The following is a 15,241-nucleotide window of genomic DNA, read 5'->3' on the forward strand; positions in this document are numbered from 1 at the left end:
TCTGTCCAAAGGGTAATAATTGAGGGGCATTGTTATCAAGCATTAAATTATTTTCTTTTATAAGAAAATGTGACTTGTGACTGTGAAGCATGAGCTGACAAACTAAGGGCTCGCTGATATCTTAGCATGCAAGAGCCACATACTTTCCTATGTATACATAAAGGGAAATCTGGCACTAATGTCCATAAGAGCTGCAATTCATGGTGCTTCAGTAAACATGAGAAATATGGGTAGTACACGGACGCACCAAGTCATTGTGTTTTCCTTTTGGCTTCTCGTGGCGTGAAGCTGCTTCATCACAAAACAAAATAGGCAAATTCTTGAAAGTGACGCTTCACCATCTTCACCATTTAGTATCACCAATTCAATTTGGATCACGAAGCTCAAAAGGGCTCATTTTTTGAAGTTCAAAAGGGCTCAAACAAAACTGAAACACACCCATAATTCCCACGGTCACCAAATGATCGCAGCACCAGAGTCGCCTCTCGATAATCTTAGGAAACTCTAGGAAAAGAACAATGAGCCACCATGGAGATGCAGTGATTATGGGTTTAGACTGTTGGCCCGAAGGTCACAGGATCGAAGCCCTTCGTTGGAGGAGAAATGCTAGTGCATGCTAGAAGCACCAAATAATAATGATGTTGATGATGCAATGTGGCCACAATTCCCGGAGCCCTCCACTTTGGTGTCCATTAAACTTTTGGGATGTGAATCTTCATATACCATTGTTAATAGTGCCAATACTACTATTATTATTATATTGTTATTGCGAAACCGTATGATCTTAAGTCTCGAGCCTACAACTAATCTCGTCATCAAAACAACTATATCACAGCATCTAGAAATTGCCCAAAAGTTCAGCGTGCAGTGAACATGCTACCCTGCTAATCAACTTCACAATGACGCACATCTGGAGCGACTACCAAGCGTAGATCTAAACCCGTTCTCTTTTCTTGAATGGTATTTAAAGAAAGCAGTGAATTTCAAGTGAGCATGAAATGAACACGCAGCATGGCCGACAAGTGCTCATTTATAGAAACCCCCCCCCCCCCCAAGATGAAAGAATTCTATGTGTCTTTGTTCAACTGTGTCTCACATATTCAATATTTCGGGCATATGTGCGAGCCTTCTATGCGAGGATCTCTTTGACCGAGACAGCACTTCGCTTTATATTTTCAGCGGATATGTAACGTCGCAGCATACCCAACCCCATTACAATTTTATAGAGTACATAATTCTGTTGAAAAATCTCGAAAGCTCGGCGACAATCACAATCCGTATAGCAAATGTGGGAAAAGCGTTAAAATGCTTCAAACATCGCTTGAACACCAATATAATTTATGTGGAAAATTCTTCGCCTGCAGTGACACATTATGCGTACAAAAAAATGAATCACATAGAATATGTTTGTATTTTAAATGATAAATAGATACATGTAAAACGAAAAAGTGGTGAGCTTGCAGCTGCTAAATCACTGCATGCATCGCACATGATCCCTTCTCAATGTACAATAACCTCCCAAATTGTTTTAACGTTACTCACGCCTTTGGTAGAAGTGGAGATACCACCGTTTAAAGTACAAACGTAAAATAGTAACGTTATGAGTGCATTGGGGCCGCTTAGTAGCAATCCTAATTCGAGCTTTATGGTATGAGGTCACACATCCCTACATTTTTACCAGATATTTTGGGAAAGATGTATGAGGCGAGACGAGCTTGCAATAACCTGTCAATTGTAACGGTCGGGAGGATCAGCTCCTTATAACAGCGCCTGTAATCCGAAAACATTAGGTGGCTGCTATGTATAACCTGCCATTGTATCTAATTCACAGTACTACTTGTATTCTTTTGTGATCGCAGTGCTTCAGGTATACTCTATAGTGGAGCCACACAGTGATCATTGTTTAGCAGCCTTTCAGAACTAGTTGCAACAGATATGCGCGCAGTGAACAGTTATGCCGATCTCCTCTTTATAACGCTACTCGTGGTATTCTTACCTTTAGCCGTTCTTCAAGGTGTAAGTATACGTCAGCAAGTTTACTGTCACATGCTCCTTAAAAACGAATATGATACATAGGGCTGAAGCAACAAGTTTAGCCCAAGAAAGATTAGAATTGCACTTTCCTTCTTCTTTCGAACTAATTGTTGTCTTAGCTTGCACCACTTGTACGCAGTATCTGAAGCGTTCCTTAACACACTGGCATTTTTTGTAATGTTCTCTTTTAGTTGTAATCCCGCGGGAACCTTCATATGTCGTCGTCAGCAGGCTGTCAAAGTAATAAAACATGTCTAACCAAACATTGCGCCGTAAATGATGTAAACCGAGTTCTAGATATTACAGGGACATTGTGAACGAATTCCGCTAAATACGCACTATGTTGCGCACGAGAGCTCTCGCTAAACGCAGGCTGACAATTTACGATTAGATTAACCCCGTTAGGCAGGTCATGTCCGCCACGTAGGTATATGCTCTAACCATGGATGGCCGAGTAGTTTATCGCAGTTTCGCTCATTAGAAGATGGCCTTAAATAAAGTTCCACGCTGTGTGATGTCAAGCAAACGTTTTCCCTGTTTGCTGCTTAGAGGCCATATAGAAAAGTGTACTGGTGGCGTTCCAAATAGGTGCAATGGACGGCTTTGCCTTTGAAGGCTATGTCTTTGAAGGAAGTTATTCGTATTGTTGAATATCTGAGGAGCATACACGAAAAGAAACCTCACAATTTGGGTGAGGTCGACCCCTTCATTATTAGGCAGTAGTGTGATAGCGGGCATTTATTTGCAATTAGTGAAAGGCTTCCGAAGGCGCGCGTGATGCCTTTCTTTCTAACCTAATAAAAAGCAAAGGCCTCAAATACGCAAGTGCAATTTTAGTCGGCGTTATTAAATTTCAGTATCACGCTCTGATCGCTTCGCCATTCTTGCTGCTTTGTGCCTCTCTGTTATAGCATTGCTTCTGAGGCAAAATGAAGCTCACATGTTCTTATCCGAAAACAGGAAAGTATACGAATATTCTTGTTTTCACTGCTATCATATAGAAATTATCCGGCACGTATGATAATAAGCATCGGCTGCGTTATCGCTGCACTACTCTGCTGTGTTTGCCTAATAGGTAGTTCGGCACAAATAGTTAGAGATCACGCTCATCGGCGAATCAATACTTATAGGTAAAAAGAAATACACCTCTCCCTGTTTGTAAACAGTGTGACGTCACTGCAGGCACCCCACCCACCATACCCTCTCTCGGAGCAGGTGCTGGTTGGCAAGAACGTTCCACCGGTGGCATCTTTCTGCATCGCAGAGCTGCATGTCTGCATTCTTTCGACAGAAATATCTACATTGTTAAGTTCTACAGTATCAGCTTTTGAAAGAAGGGGTTCGCGTAAGGGTCACTGCTCATAGTGTGGAAACTTGGTTGTCGTAGATGGGTGGGTACAGAAACTTTATTCAGAGTACTGAGAGACGCGACTAGCAAGCAGTGAGCTTCACCCACGTAGATGGCAGCCATAAAAAATCTGATCGTTTTCGAAAATGAACGTTTTATTGTACACGGTGTCTGGCCCTTTGAGAAATATTTGCATCGCTTGGATGTAAACTTATCCAATTTTCATCTTGGCATGTCCAATGCAGTTTTAACGAGATACAGCATTGGCGGCAGCATGGTCTTGAGCTGCTGTGCGCAAAGTCACGGATAAGATCCTCACTGATTGCACCAAAGTCGGATCAGAGATGAATGAAAAAAAAAAAAGAAACACTTCTTCCCACGCTTTAGGCTGAAATTGTCATATCTTCGTGAAAATTAAAGTGAAATCTGGCCTCTAAGTTTTGCAATAACACACTGAAAATTCATGTGATGTGAAACCCGACAACCTAATATCATACAATATTATCTAGCCCAGTTACCATGCTGTATTTGACACCTATAACGTGTTTTTGTACCTATATTGCTCCTTTAGGCTTGATACACAAACTTCTAATGCGCATTCCCACTTCATAAGGATCGAGCTGTAAAGCTAAACACGTGTCAGGTAGGCGATATTACGAGCTATAGCCACGGTGAAGCGTACATGCAGATTCGGCAACGCTACAACATGCTTGTAGCTCATGTGTAGTCGTATATATCACCTGGAGATCACGAACTTTTATTTTTCTTCACGCCGCGCATACGCTGAGATCTACCCACTCGCACATGATCGCGTCAAATGCATTTTTACCTTGACTAAAATGTCCCATAGTGAAGCTCCATCGACAACTGGTTACTGCAACCGGTCCACAATGAATACCAGTGTTTTCCTAACTGGGACGCATCGCGTTATTCACACTGCACACACCACGCACAATATTCTCAGTTTCACCGTCCGTAAAGGTGAACCAATATTATTGATGCCTTTCAAAGCACACTACACACCACAGGTAACACCGCGCATTTTCGAGGAAGATGCCGCCGTTGGTCGCCCCAGCCGCCACGCGTTTTGACTTATCCGAGACAAACAGCCAGCCAGTGTGGCAGATATTTCATCACCTAATTTACCACACACCTGGATGTTCTCTGAGACACATCGCAGGTAATGTTTCTACTGTGATATGAAGATGAAGCTTTTAAAAAGAAAAAAAAACTTGCCCCAAGCACCGAGCGACTGCACCCCACTCAGCGACTGGCGAGAGTGTTTTGCCAACCACCGCCTTGCACGTGCACCGGGGATGTCACGCTGTGATGTACCACGGTAGAGGTCTATTTTTAGTGAACCATAGGTTCCTTAAGCGTCCCTATCTATCTATCTATCTATCTATCTATCTATCTATCTATCTATCTATCTATCTATCTATCTATCTATCTATCTATCTATCTATGTATCTATCTATCTATCTATCTATCTATTTATCTATCGATCTGTCTGTCTGTCTGTCTGTCTGTCTGTCTGTCTGTCTGTCTGTCTGTCTGTCTGTCTGTCTGTCTGTCTGTCTGTCTGTCTGTCTGTCTGTCGATCTATCCATCTAATATATGGCCTACTAGACCAACACATACTCGTAGTCCTGTCTATAACTATTTACATACCAAACTTTGCACGGCAAATGCATGAACAACACGAATTACGTGTTAAGGACGAATAATGTGCAATGCTAGGAAGAGCTAAAGGAGGCAATTAAAACTTGAAAGACATTGGCGAGTTCAATGCCACTACTAAGCGTGGAAAGAGTTAGTCCAATGAGAAACAGCCAGTGATTTCTCGGTTGCTCATCTTTGACATACATTTGACATGAATGGCTTATTAATATACGTTCTGGTAATAGTGCTTCTGTAACATCAATCGACGTTGCAGTACAGGCTATCTTATTTAATATGCTTCATTAGCCAGCCATTACGCGTGTGCTCATATATTGCAGGAAGTCACTGTTAGGTATGTTATGCACTTCTAATGACACGTCAAGTTCGAGATGCTCATTTCGGCATTCCTTAGTGCAGCAATGCCCCAACAAACGCAGCTGACGTTTTATATTGAAAAAGTGACATGTGTTTTGTAATACGAGTACTAACGTTTTAACAGACCATTTGCTATGCTTTACACGCCACTGTAGTAAAGGCACCTGGCAACGCTTCTGTATGTGGAGAACTACTGCACTGACGCGAAGACATAAATAGGCATCGTAATATTGGCCCAAAGCCCCCAAAACTGTGACCGCCGCTACCTGCTGACAGCTCGGCTCGAAATCGATTCTCACATTATCTGGTCCCGAATATTTAGGGGCAGAGCACCCTTGAGACCTCACAATATCCCTGCGTCAATAAACCACCACCCGGCGCCTGGAACAGATACAGAGGCTGATGCATCTGGGAACAACAAAAATGTTTTCAAAAGGCTGGTAACCAAAAAAAAAACAAAAGGCCCCTACACCGGATCAACATCGACAATTAGCCGCACATTGACCAAAGCATATCACAGAACAAAAGGTTAACAAGGACCAAATAATAGAGTGTTAACTAGAACAGAAAGACACGATTCATAATCCAATGCGCACTGCATGCTTCACCCCATCAGCATTCGCTTCTTTGATATTTGTGGATTTTTATCGGTCGTCTACCTTGCTACCTTTGAGCTCACGATTACATAAACATTAACCACTTTTACAGTTTGATGCAGATGTGGTGCGTTATTTGTCGCCCGGTTACCGGCAGCTGGTAAGTTTGGAATACGTTGTGCATAAAATGAGATTATAGGCTCTAAATTCCCTAAAAACAGGCTCAATTAACTCTGAAAATGCAAATGACTTCACCGGCCTCCGAGGTCAAGTGTATATGACTTATACACTTGTGTATAGATCATAGTGTATAGATCATAACATAAAAAACTTAAGGAAAAAGTCCTCACTCATCAAGATAGCCCTATAAGAATATGTAAGAAACTACTACCAGTGATTATAGAATAAGGAGCTCACAGCTACTTCCCTCTAAAGCCTGTAATAGCTAGGCGCCTTTTCCTTAACAACGCCTTCTCATTTATCGACACTTACCTAAACGCTTGAAACGATCAAACGCTAAATAAGTGCACGATTGGCTAAAGCAGCCCTGACTGTTTAAGAATGTTTTCCATGCTAAGTAGAGCACAGGGGGAGGAGGAGGAGGAATAAATGAGGAAGGACAGGGAGGTTAGCCAGTTCTCAGACCGGCACACAGGGGAAGATTGACGCTTATAGAGGTGAAAGGATCTTCAAGGTAAGCGTGTAGTTGTAGCAAGCCTTCCGACAAGCAGACTTGTATTCTTGAAAGAAGAACTTGTCGAATAAGTGTGCGCTTGGTAAAAGATTGACTACAGCGTTATTTCTTATTGATGATTGATATGTGGGGTTTAACGTTTCAAAACCACTATATGATTATGAGAGACGCCGTAGTGGAGGGCTCCGGAAATTTCGACCACGTGGGGTTCTTTAACGTGCACCCAAATCTGAGCACACGGGCCTACAACATTTCCGCCTCCATCGGAAATGCAGCCGCCACAGCCGGGATTCGATCCCGCGACCTGCGGGTCAGCAGCCGAGTACCTTATCCACTAGACCACCGCGGCGGGGCAGCGTTATTTCTGGGTATTGAAAGAATATTGAATGATTGAATTTGATTGAATTTGAAGGGAACGGGTGATGCGGAAGAAGAGGGCATTTATGCCTGTCTCTTGCCACCCTCCGTATATCCAAAAACGTTTTTTACCACGGTTTTCAGATTGAAAAATTCAGGTATAATAACTTGTGTCACAGTTCGGCAACCTTTTGAGGCATGGGGCCCAGTTACATGACGCCGAAATGGCGGAGGCCACACTAATATTAGAGCAAGAGGGGTATTTGAGGCAAAAGCGAAATTCTGCTCAAAGACAAATACGTCATACAAACGCTGAACATAAAAGATGTTTATTCTCAGCATGCATGCGAGATCGATGCAATTTACTATCTCCATAGGTTAGAAGTAAAAAAAAAACTTTCAACGCGATTTCTTGCACCGAACCTTCACAGCCAACGTGCAAAGGTCTCCATAAAGGTTTCTCCCCGACAGACGGAGACAGTCGTGAAGGTAGGTGTTCGTTGGTTAGTGCAGAGTGGTGCTCTTACAAGCAACAATTTGCCGAGGTTTTTTATTTACCGTTTAAATGTCTGAAGCAAGGAGAAATAAGTTACTCAAACTCATTTCTATTCCACTGATATTTTCAAAAGTGAGTGTTGTCGTGAAGTCTATACCATTTCCTCGATGTGTACGCTCTAAGTTAATTTATTGTTCCGAGTTCATTAGCTGTTTTTGAGTAAGTTTCATAAAAATTGACAATCGCAAAGAGGTGCTTGTATTTGTTTCTACCTGTATTCACCCAGCTGCGATTAATCTTTGGGAAGAACACAGCAAAGCTCTGGTGTCATTGCGCCAGTAGCTTGTCCAGTATTGTGATGACGTCCTTGTTGGGCGCTTCGTGTGCAATGAGCCAGGAATCACTGCAAAATATAAACAACGTAACTGTATTTACCATTTTCATCACATCACGATATTTAGGCATCATTTCGCTCCTTTTAGTCTCGCTAGACAGTTTGAAAATTCAATCGTTTGTACGTAATTCATGTATAAACGCTCGAATTAGGTCCAGTTGCAGCATTCTAGAACATTTAGCGGAGCAGTGCCGAAATTCATGATCACCCCATGCATGTACTCTTCCATTTCGTTTTTCTGGAATTAATACACGTTTTCTTACAGGTCCACGTGTTTGTGGAATGACAGAATGCGCTCACAGACAGCGGCAATGCGTTACGCTCCGGAAACGGCTTATGCAAACTAAAAAAATCATGAAAGAAGAGGACGGTCCTTATGACTATGGTGTCATCACCCTTCACTAGCCGAGCTGGTGCTTTTAACAGACAGCAAGTCGAGCTGCAGACGGTTCTTTGGTTAGAAACCGAAAAGCGCACTCTCATCTGGCACGAAGCATGCTCTTCAGTTTAATGAATATATAAATTTCTGAAACGGTAGGAGGATGTTTCACTGTGGTAGCAAATATATGGACAGTCTCAATGAGTTCTTTCTGTCACCGCCGGCGTCATGTCGCATATAATGTCATAATTGTTAAGAACCCCAGCGGGTCATGCGTTCTACTTACAATAATATCGGAAAATATCAAGAGAAAGAAGGTCGGAGGCATGCAGGCGTTCACTGGCTTGTTTTTATCGAGATGACGCAGGCGCCCACAAGTGGTTTTTTCTCCAATAGAGACGCGCAGACTTAGTCAACTACCATTACTGCGTGACTCTTGTGAAAGCTAAACGAATCTCAGAGTACTCAGGTTCCTAGTGACAGCAGTGGCAGCTGGAGAAGCGCGTTGAGTTCAGCCAAAGTTTATTGTTTCGCAAGATGACTTTAGTCTAGCAGAATGCTGTATCTGCAGATGTACAATACATTAAAACAAATGCATCGCAAGTACAGATGCATATACTCGTTTTGCGTGAAGTATGGTGCTACTCATACATACTGCTTTAAAAGTAACTAAAATAGTAAATACGATACTTGTATTTTAATTACTGGCCGTATTGGTTATTTAGAGAGGCGTTAGAGCACAATCAATACAAAAAAGGTATGTTGACATCAGGATCAGTCTAGCTGAAGTGAAGTAGGATGGTGTTGCGTACAAATAATAATGACTTAAAAGAACTCTGTTTTATTTATTTCGTTATTCATTGATGCACTGCTGCTATCTTTTGGTTTTCACGCTGTGACAGAATACTTTGTTTAATAGTGCTACGTGGGGATACCAATGAAAACATCATGAACTGTGCAATTGCAGAAACTAGGCCACCCTTGTTCTACCACCAACCAGTGTCCCCGTTTGACATGCTGCTTGTATAGGGAGGGAAATTCTACTTGCCGTCCAGGTGCGAGACTTGGTAGAAGGTGCAGCTCGGCACACTACCGTAATGTCTACATACGTTTCTGCCCCTGTATACCTCCAGGTAAATTCTATTCATAAAAGCATAAAATTTACATCAATTTTCCTACCCAAAGCCACAAGAAACTTTATGTTGCTATTTAGTTGAGTTGCTGTCTTGAAATGAACAAACAATCGCAAAGCTCCAAGATACCAATTTAACAATAAAGTCTGGAAAAATTTTAGTTCATTTGAAATGCAGCAAAACTCGCTTCATTGCGCACTTCATTTTGACAGAATGAAAATGTGGCATTCCTAGTAAGACCTAGCTCGACGTGCTATATTATCAAATTTGTGTACCACTCTCACAATATACCAGGTATTTTAAATACTACTTCATCTCCAGTGTCTTCCACGGCCCTCTATTTGAAATTTCATGTGGTATCTTCGAAAAACTGACGAACGTTTTGTTGCAAAATCTTCGGAAAGAGAGTCATGTTTGATGGTGCTGAACGCCGTATCGCGCAAGTAGGACTTTAGGTGCAACAAATCATATGAATTCGGAAGGGAAGTATAAAAGCAAGTTTGTTGAAAGTATTGAAGTAAAAGAACGTTCACTACGCTCTTGCTTAACAAATCAGTTGCATAACAATAATAGTACCATAAGAATGACATCGCTACCCTTCTTTCTTTAAGGAGAAATTTTTGTGCAAACATATCTTCGATAGCCGGCTAAGTATTTGGTCAAGCGCTTACAGTTCCAGTTGTTCGGAAACATGTTTGCACAGGGGTATAAAAATAAAGTATCGCCCCATTTCGATAGAAACGTTCTTTTCAGATACGCTGCTACTGTGCAGACATACGTACTTTAAACTGAGCTTTCCTGAGCTTCTTAGGCCACAATTTCGTGCAAAGCCGTGACACTTTACACGTCTTATTGCCTTTCAGCACGCTGCGATCCCAGAACACACCGTTGCGTATTGCAATCAACATAGACGTTTGTATATGTTGTAGAAGAATGTAATAAAGTAATGCTGAATTACCTCGTTTATGTAGTTGCCCAGTCATTTGCTCGCTGAATGCAGGCAATCCTACGGCCGACACATTAGCATTCACGTGCAGCAGCGGCAGCGGACAATGCGTAGCAGGTTGATTTACGCTGCATTGCTTTTGCAGATAACACGTGCTGGGCTCACGTTCGCGCTAGATTCTTCGTTGCTATACAATTGGTACGTCAACGGGTCAACTTCGGCGCTTCTATAGCATAGTTCGACGCGCATAAAAGACTGTGCCCGCCAGAATCACCAAACATTCTCGCACAGCAGCGGCAGCGGACAATACGCAGCAGCTTGAATTACACTGCACGGCTTCTGTAGATTGGTGTTCGTTTCACTTTTTTTAACTAGCATTGCTTGTGTCCATTGCTGCTGCTGTGCAGAGACCTGTAGTGCAGGTTCGCAACGACAGCTGGTTACATCGAGGCTAATAAGTGTTTGTCTTGTCATGAGCCAGTGGCGGAAGAATCGCTCTTCCTATCAAATGTACGTCGTGTTACTATTGCTTCCATGTTTGGAAGTGTTCCGATGTTACGGCCGCCATTTTCAGCAGTAAGAGTGACTCACATAGAACTACTTCGAATTGCGCAACCTGCTTTTTTGGCAAAGAAAAGAGGCACTGTGACGCCAAGCAACCCTCCAAACACAAATATTGACACTGAACTAAGCACGCCTAATGAGTAACTTGTGTTGCTCTTGCCACTTGTAGCTAAGGTTGATCCTCTCGCTGAAGGAATGAAAACTGAGAATGCGATTGAAAAGTCAATCGAACATTGAGCCGAAAAGTATTACACCACACTTGAAAAACTGGAAAGGCAGAACAAAGACAAGGTTGCCTTGACTAAACGTGAGAGGTCATTGAATCGGTTTTATTAAATGGGTGCAATGGAGTGAAGCTTTCACTTAATGACCTAGAACAGTTCAGCCAGCACTTGGACAGTATTGTGCGTGGCTTAATTCAAGCGAAAAATGAAAACTTTCTCTCAAAAATAAGCAGCCTTGCCCGTCACCTTAAGTTGTCCGTCCTAGCATGAATTGATCTCGAAGCTATTCACGGACTACCTCCTCGCGCAGGCAAGAAAGCCGCCGTTATCGCGCGGTTTTCACCTTATTCTGGGTATGAAACATGGATGCGATATCACTTCTCGTCTGAGAAGCAATGAACGAATGGTTAAGATTCACGACAGTCTGATACTCATGAATTAGCGGCTTTTGTGGCTTGCCCGATCAAAAACTTCTGCATTAATTGATATGTGGGGTTTAACGTTCCAAGGCCACCATATGATTATGAGAGACGCTGTAGTGGTGGGCTCCAGAAATTTCGACCACCTGGGGTGCTTTAACGTGCGCCCAAACTCGTCCACACGGGCCTACAACATTTCCGCTTCCATCGGAAATGCAGCCGCCGCAGCCGGGATTCGATCCCGCGACCTGCGGGTCAGCAGCCGAGTAACTTTGCCACTAGACTACCTCGGCGGGGCGAAAGTTCTGGAAAGAACTGTCGCTTTGTGTGGCAAAAAAAAATACGTACAAGTTTAGTGTGTAAAACAGAAGGCGAGAGTATGATTCGCATTTGAAATGAGCACGACTTTGACAAAGTAATCTGACTTTTGGCTTGAAATGCTACACAGTGCGCAATCGCACTGATCCTGATACCTCAAAGCTACCTCACTTTACCAACACCCCGAATCATTCCTCAGTACCACCTTCCCCGATAAGAGACCATCAAGCTTTTTCGACGTTCTTTCATTTAAACGTTCGCAGCCTAATAAACAAGGAAAATGGACTAGACAAGTTTCTCTCCTCGATAAACCATGAATTCAACGTGCTCGTGTTTTGTGCATCCTGGTATGCCAGCAGTTTCGACGTCACACCTCTCACTGGATACAACTGCGAGGCATTTTACAGTGAAGATGAGAAGGGGGGTGACATTGCGCTCCATATTACAACCTATTTGCGTATGACGCTATTCCGCACTTCTTGGATATGCTTGCAAACTTTGAAAGTAAAATTATTAAAACAAGCCATTTTATCTTGAGGGTTATATGGGCCACCAACAGGATCTATCGCAGATTTATTCTGCTTTCTGAAATATGTACTACCCAATTTCGTTCTCGTAAAAATCTTGGTTATAATCTTCGGGTATTTTAACATTAATCTTTTGCAATCCTGTCCGGTAGTAGTGCAATTCACAAACCTAATGCATTCAAGTGGTTTTCGCCACCTCATTAACGTTCCAACTCGTATAACAAGCTCTTACAAGTCTCTAATATATCTATATCTGACATTATCGGAAGAAAAAGCCACTACTGCAGGGGTCCTATCCTGTGACTTGAGTGATTACTTGTCTCTTTATTGCGTGGTTCCAATGACTTCGATGTAACAAGCGTGTAGTTCTAACGTTAATATAACTTTCCCTGCTATAAAAAGCAGCATCGCATTACGTACTTTCGCGAGCTGATGACTTGCGTAGATTGAAGCGAGCTATTGAGAGGTACACGTGCCAAACCTTATTCACTGTATGACATGTAATAATCGAACTTTATTAGCGTGTGTTTTTACAAACAGAACGACAAAAATGCAAAAAAGCCAAGAAGCCTTAGATGACCCATTCTCTCTTAAAACGTGTTTCCAAGCTCAATAACTTTTTCAATAAATTTTCCAATAGCAAAGATTCCGAAGGTTGGAAAGAATACAAAAAATTCAGAAACTTTTCAACTTCGCACATTGAAAATGCCAGGAAGTAGTTTTACTCAAAATTGCCCAAATTTATTTTGGCCCTTGAAAAACATGGTGCACCGCCAAGGATCTGCTTCAGATAACAAGTTGTAACAAGCCTAGTCAAATTAGTTTAGGTTACAAGATTGTAACAGGAGATGACCTAGCTGATGAATTCAACCGACATATCGTGACTACAGGAAAGTTCGATTGCCCTGTTGACTCCAGTATTATCAATCAGTTCATCAATTTTAAAAATTGGGGAACCCTTAAGCTTCGCCTTTAAGAGTTGAGCGCAATAGCGGTATCCGGCCCCTAGTGCACCCTTCAACCGCTAAGTGCATACTTAATATTATGATCTGTTACACAAACACGCACACATACATGCATGCGCGCAAGCGCAGCGTATCTATAGTATGCAGTGACTGTGCAGTGTGGCCACTTCCCTCTGCTAGAACCCTGCTGTAGTTTAGACACGTTTTTCACAATGTCTCACAGATGACACACAGACAAACACACACACACACACACACTCATGTGCGCGCGCGCGAATGATACATACAGGTTTTTGATCTAAAGCAAAAGTGACATGACCTCCAAGATACAATCCGCGCGCTTGCCATCCCGGAAGCCATAAAGAGTCTCACGATGCCTCACAGATGATAGCACATTATCCAGATTTTGCTCTTTGCTTCATCAACGCCTCTGGAAAGGCATATGTTTTCCGCTAGAAGGGCATAGTTGATCATTTTAGAGCTGTTTGAAAGTTTTTGTGTGTTTTTAGTCGCAATGGCTGCACCATTTCGGTCTTTTTCGACGTAGTTTGGTGGCCTCCCAAATACGCCTAGAAATTGCCGAATGGGATCGTTTTCATTGTGACACCTGTCGAACAAAATAAGTTAAGGAGACTCCTTCCACTACATGGCGTTTATGTAGTGTTTCTTCCCGAAGCAGCTGCAAGTAACATTGTGGCTTTGTGGTAGAATACCTGCTTACCACCCGAACAGCCTGGTTGCGACCTTCAATAGGGCCGAAAATTCTTCTTTCTCAATTTTTCGCCATGGACAGTTTTTCGCTCACAACCAATGGTAACGACGCCGATGGCGACATTTTTGCGACATGAGCTCTCTAACGCTATCGCGTTATATGACCAACACTCTGTTTTCCCATCCCACCTCTCCTTCAGAGATCCTCATCATCATTTTTGGGCCTAAAAATACTTGCCCGGCAGGTTTTATTATTATTGAGGCCTTACGAAATGAAAAAGTCACCACTCTCATTTTCGAAGTATTTTGTGGTATAACTTGTTCTATATTGTCTACAAGAACATTTCCCGACAAAATGAAAATTACTCTAGAATTACTGTTTTACTTAAGGAAGCTTTATTAACAATATCGACAATGAAAGACCAATATCTAAACTTTCGTGTTTGTCGAAGATTGCAGAAAAAGTGATAAACAATAGACTAGTGAACTACTTCAACAGGTATAACTTGTTATCTGAACATCAATATGTTTTCCAGAAAGGCAAATATAGAAACAGTGCTTTGCTCAATATTGCCGCGAACGTAATAACAGACAGCGACGAAACGACGTCTTGCTTGCCCTCAGACCAGGACGCAAAAGCCCTCTTCTTTCTTCACTTCAAAGGGATTCCGCCTACAGTTGATGGCTCATACCCATTACCTGTGACATTACTCCCTCTCCTCGAAAAGCATCGGCTCGATGCTGGTAATGAGCGATGAGAAAAAAAAGAGAAAGAAAAGATGCTACCATGGAACCCAACGACTCCGTCGTAAGGGAGAAAAAAAAATGGGCTGGCGTCCTAGAAGTACTCAATAAAGAAAGGAGTAAGTACACAAGACAATAAAAAAAACCAAAGGGACAAAAAATAGTCATTGGATGGTAAGTTAGTCCACGCTCGATGGATGACGCGAGAAATATGGCTTGAGTCTTGACACGTGCACCACATCACTTTGTGGAAACCGACGGGAACGTCTTGAGGCGCCCTGAGGGAGAACTTCATACGTAACGTCACTGAGTCGGCGCAGAACTTTGTAAGGGCCGAAGTAGCGCCGAAGCAACT

Source organism: Rhipicephalus microplus, chromosome 6 (assembly GCF_043290135.1).
Source record: "Rhipicephalus microplus isolate Deutch F79 chromosome 6, USDA_Rmic, whole genome shotgun sequence".
Lineage (NCBI taxonomy): Eukaryota > Metazoa > Arthropoda > Arachnida > Ixodida > Ixodidae > Rhipicephalus > Rhipicephalus microplus.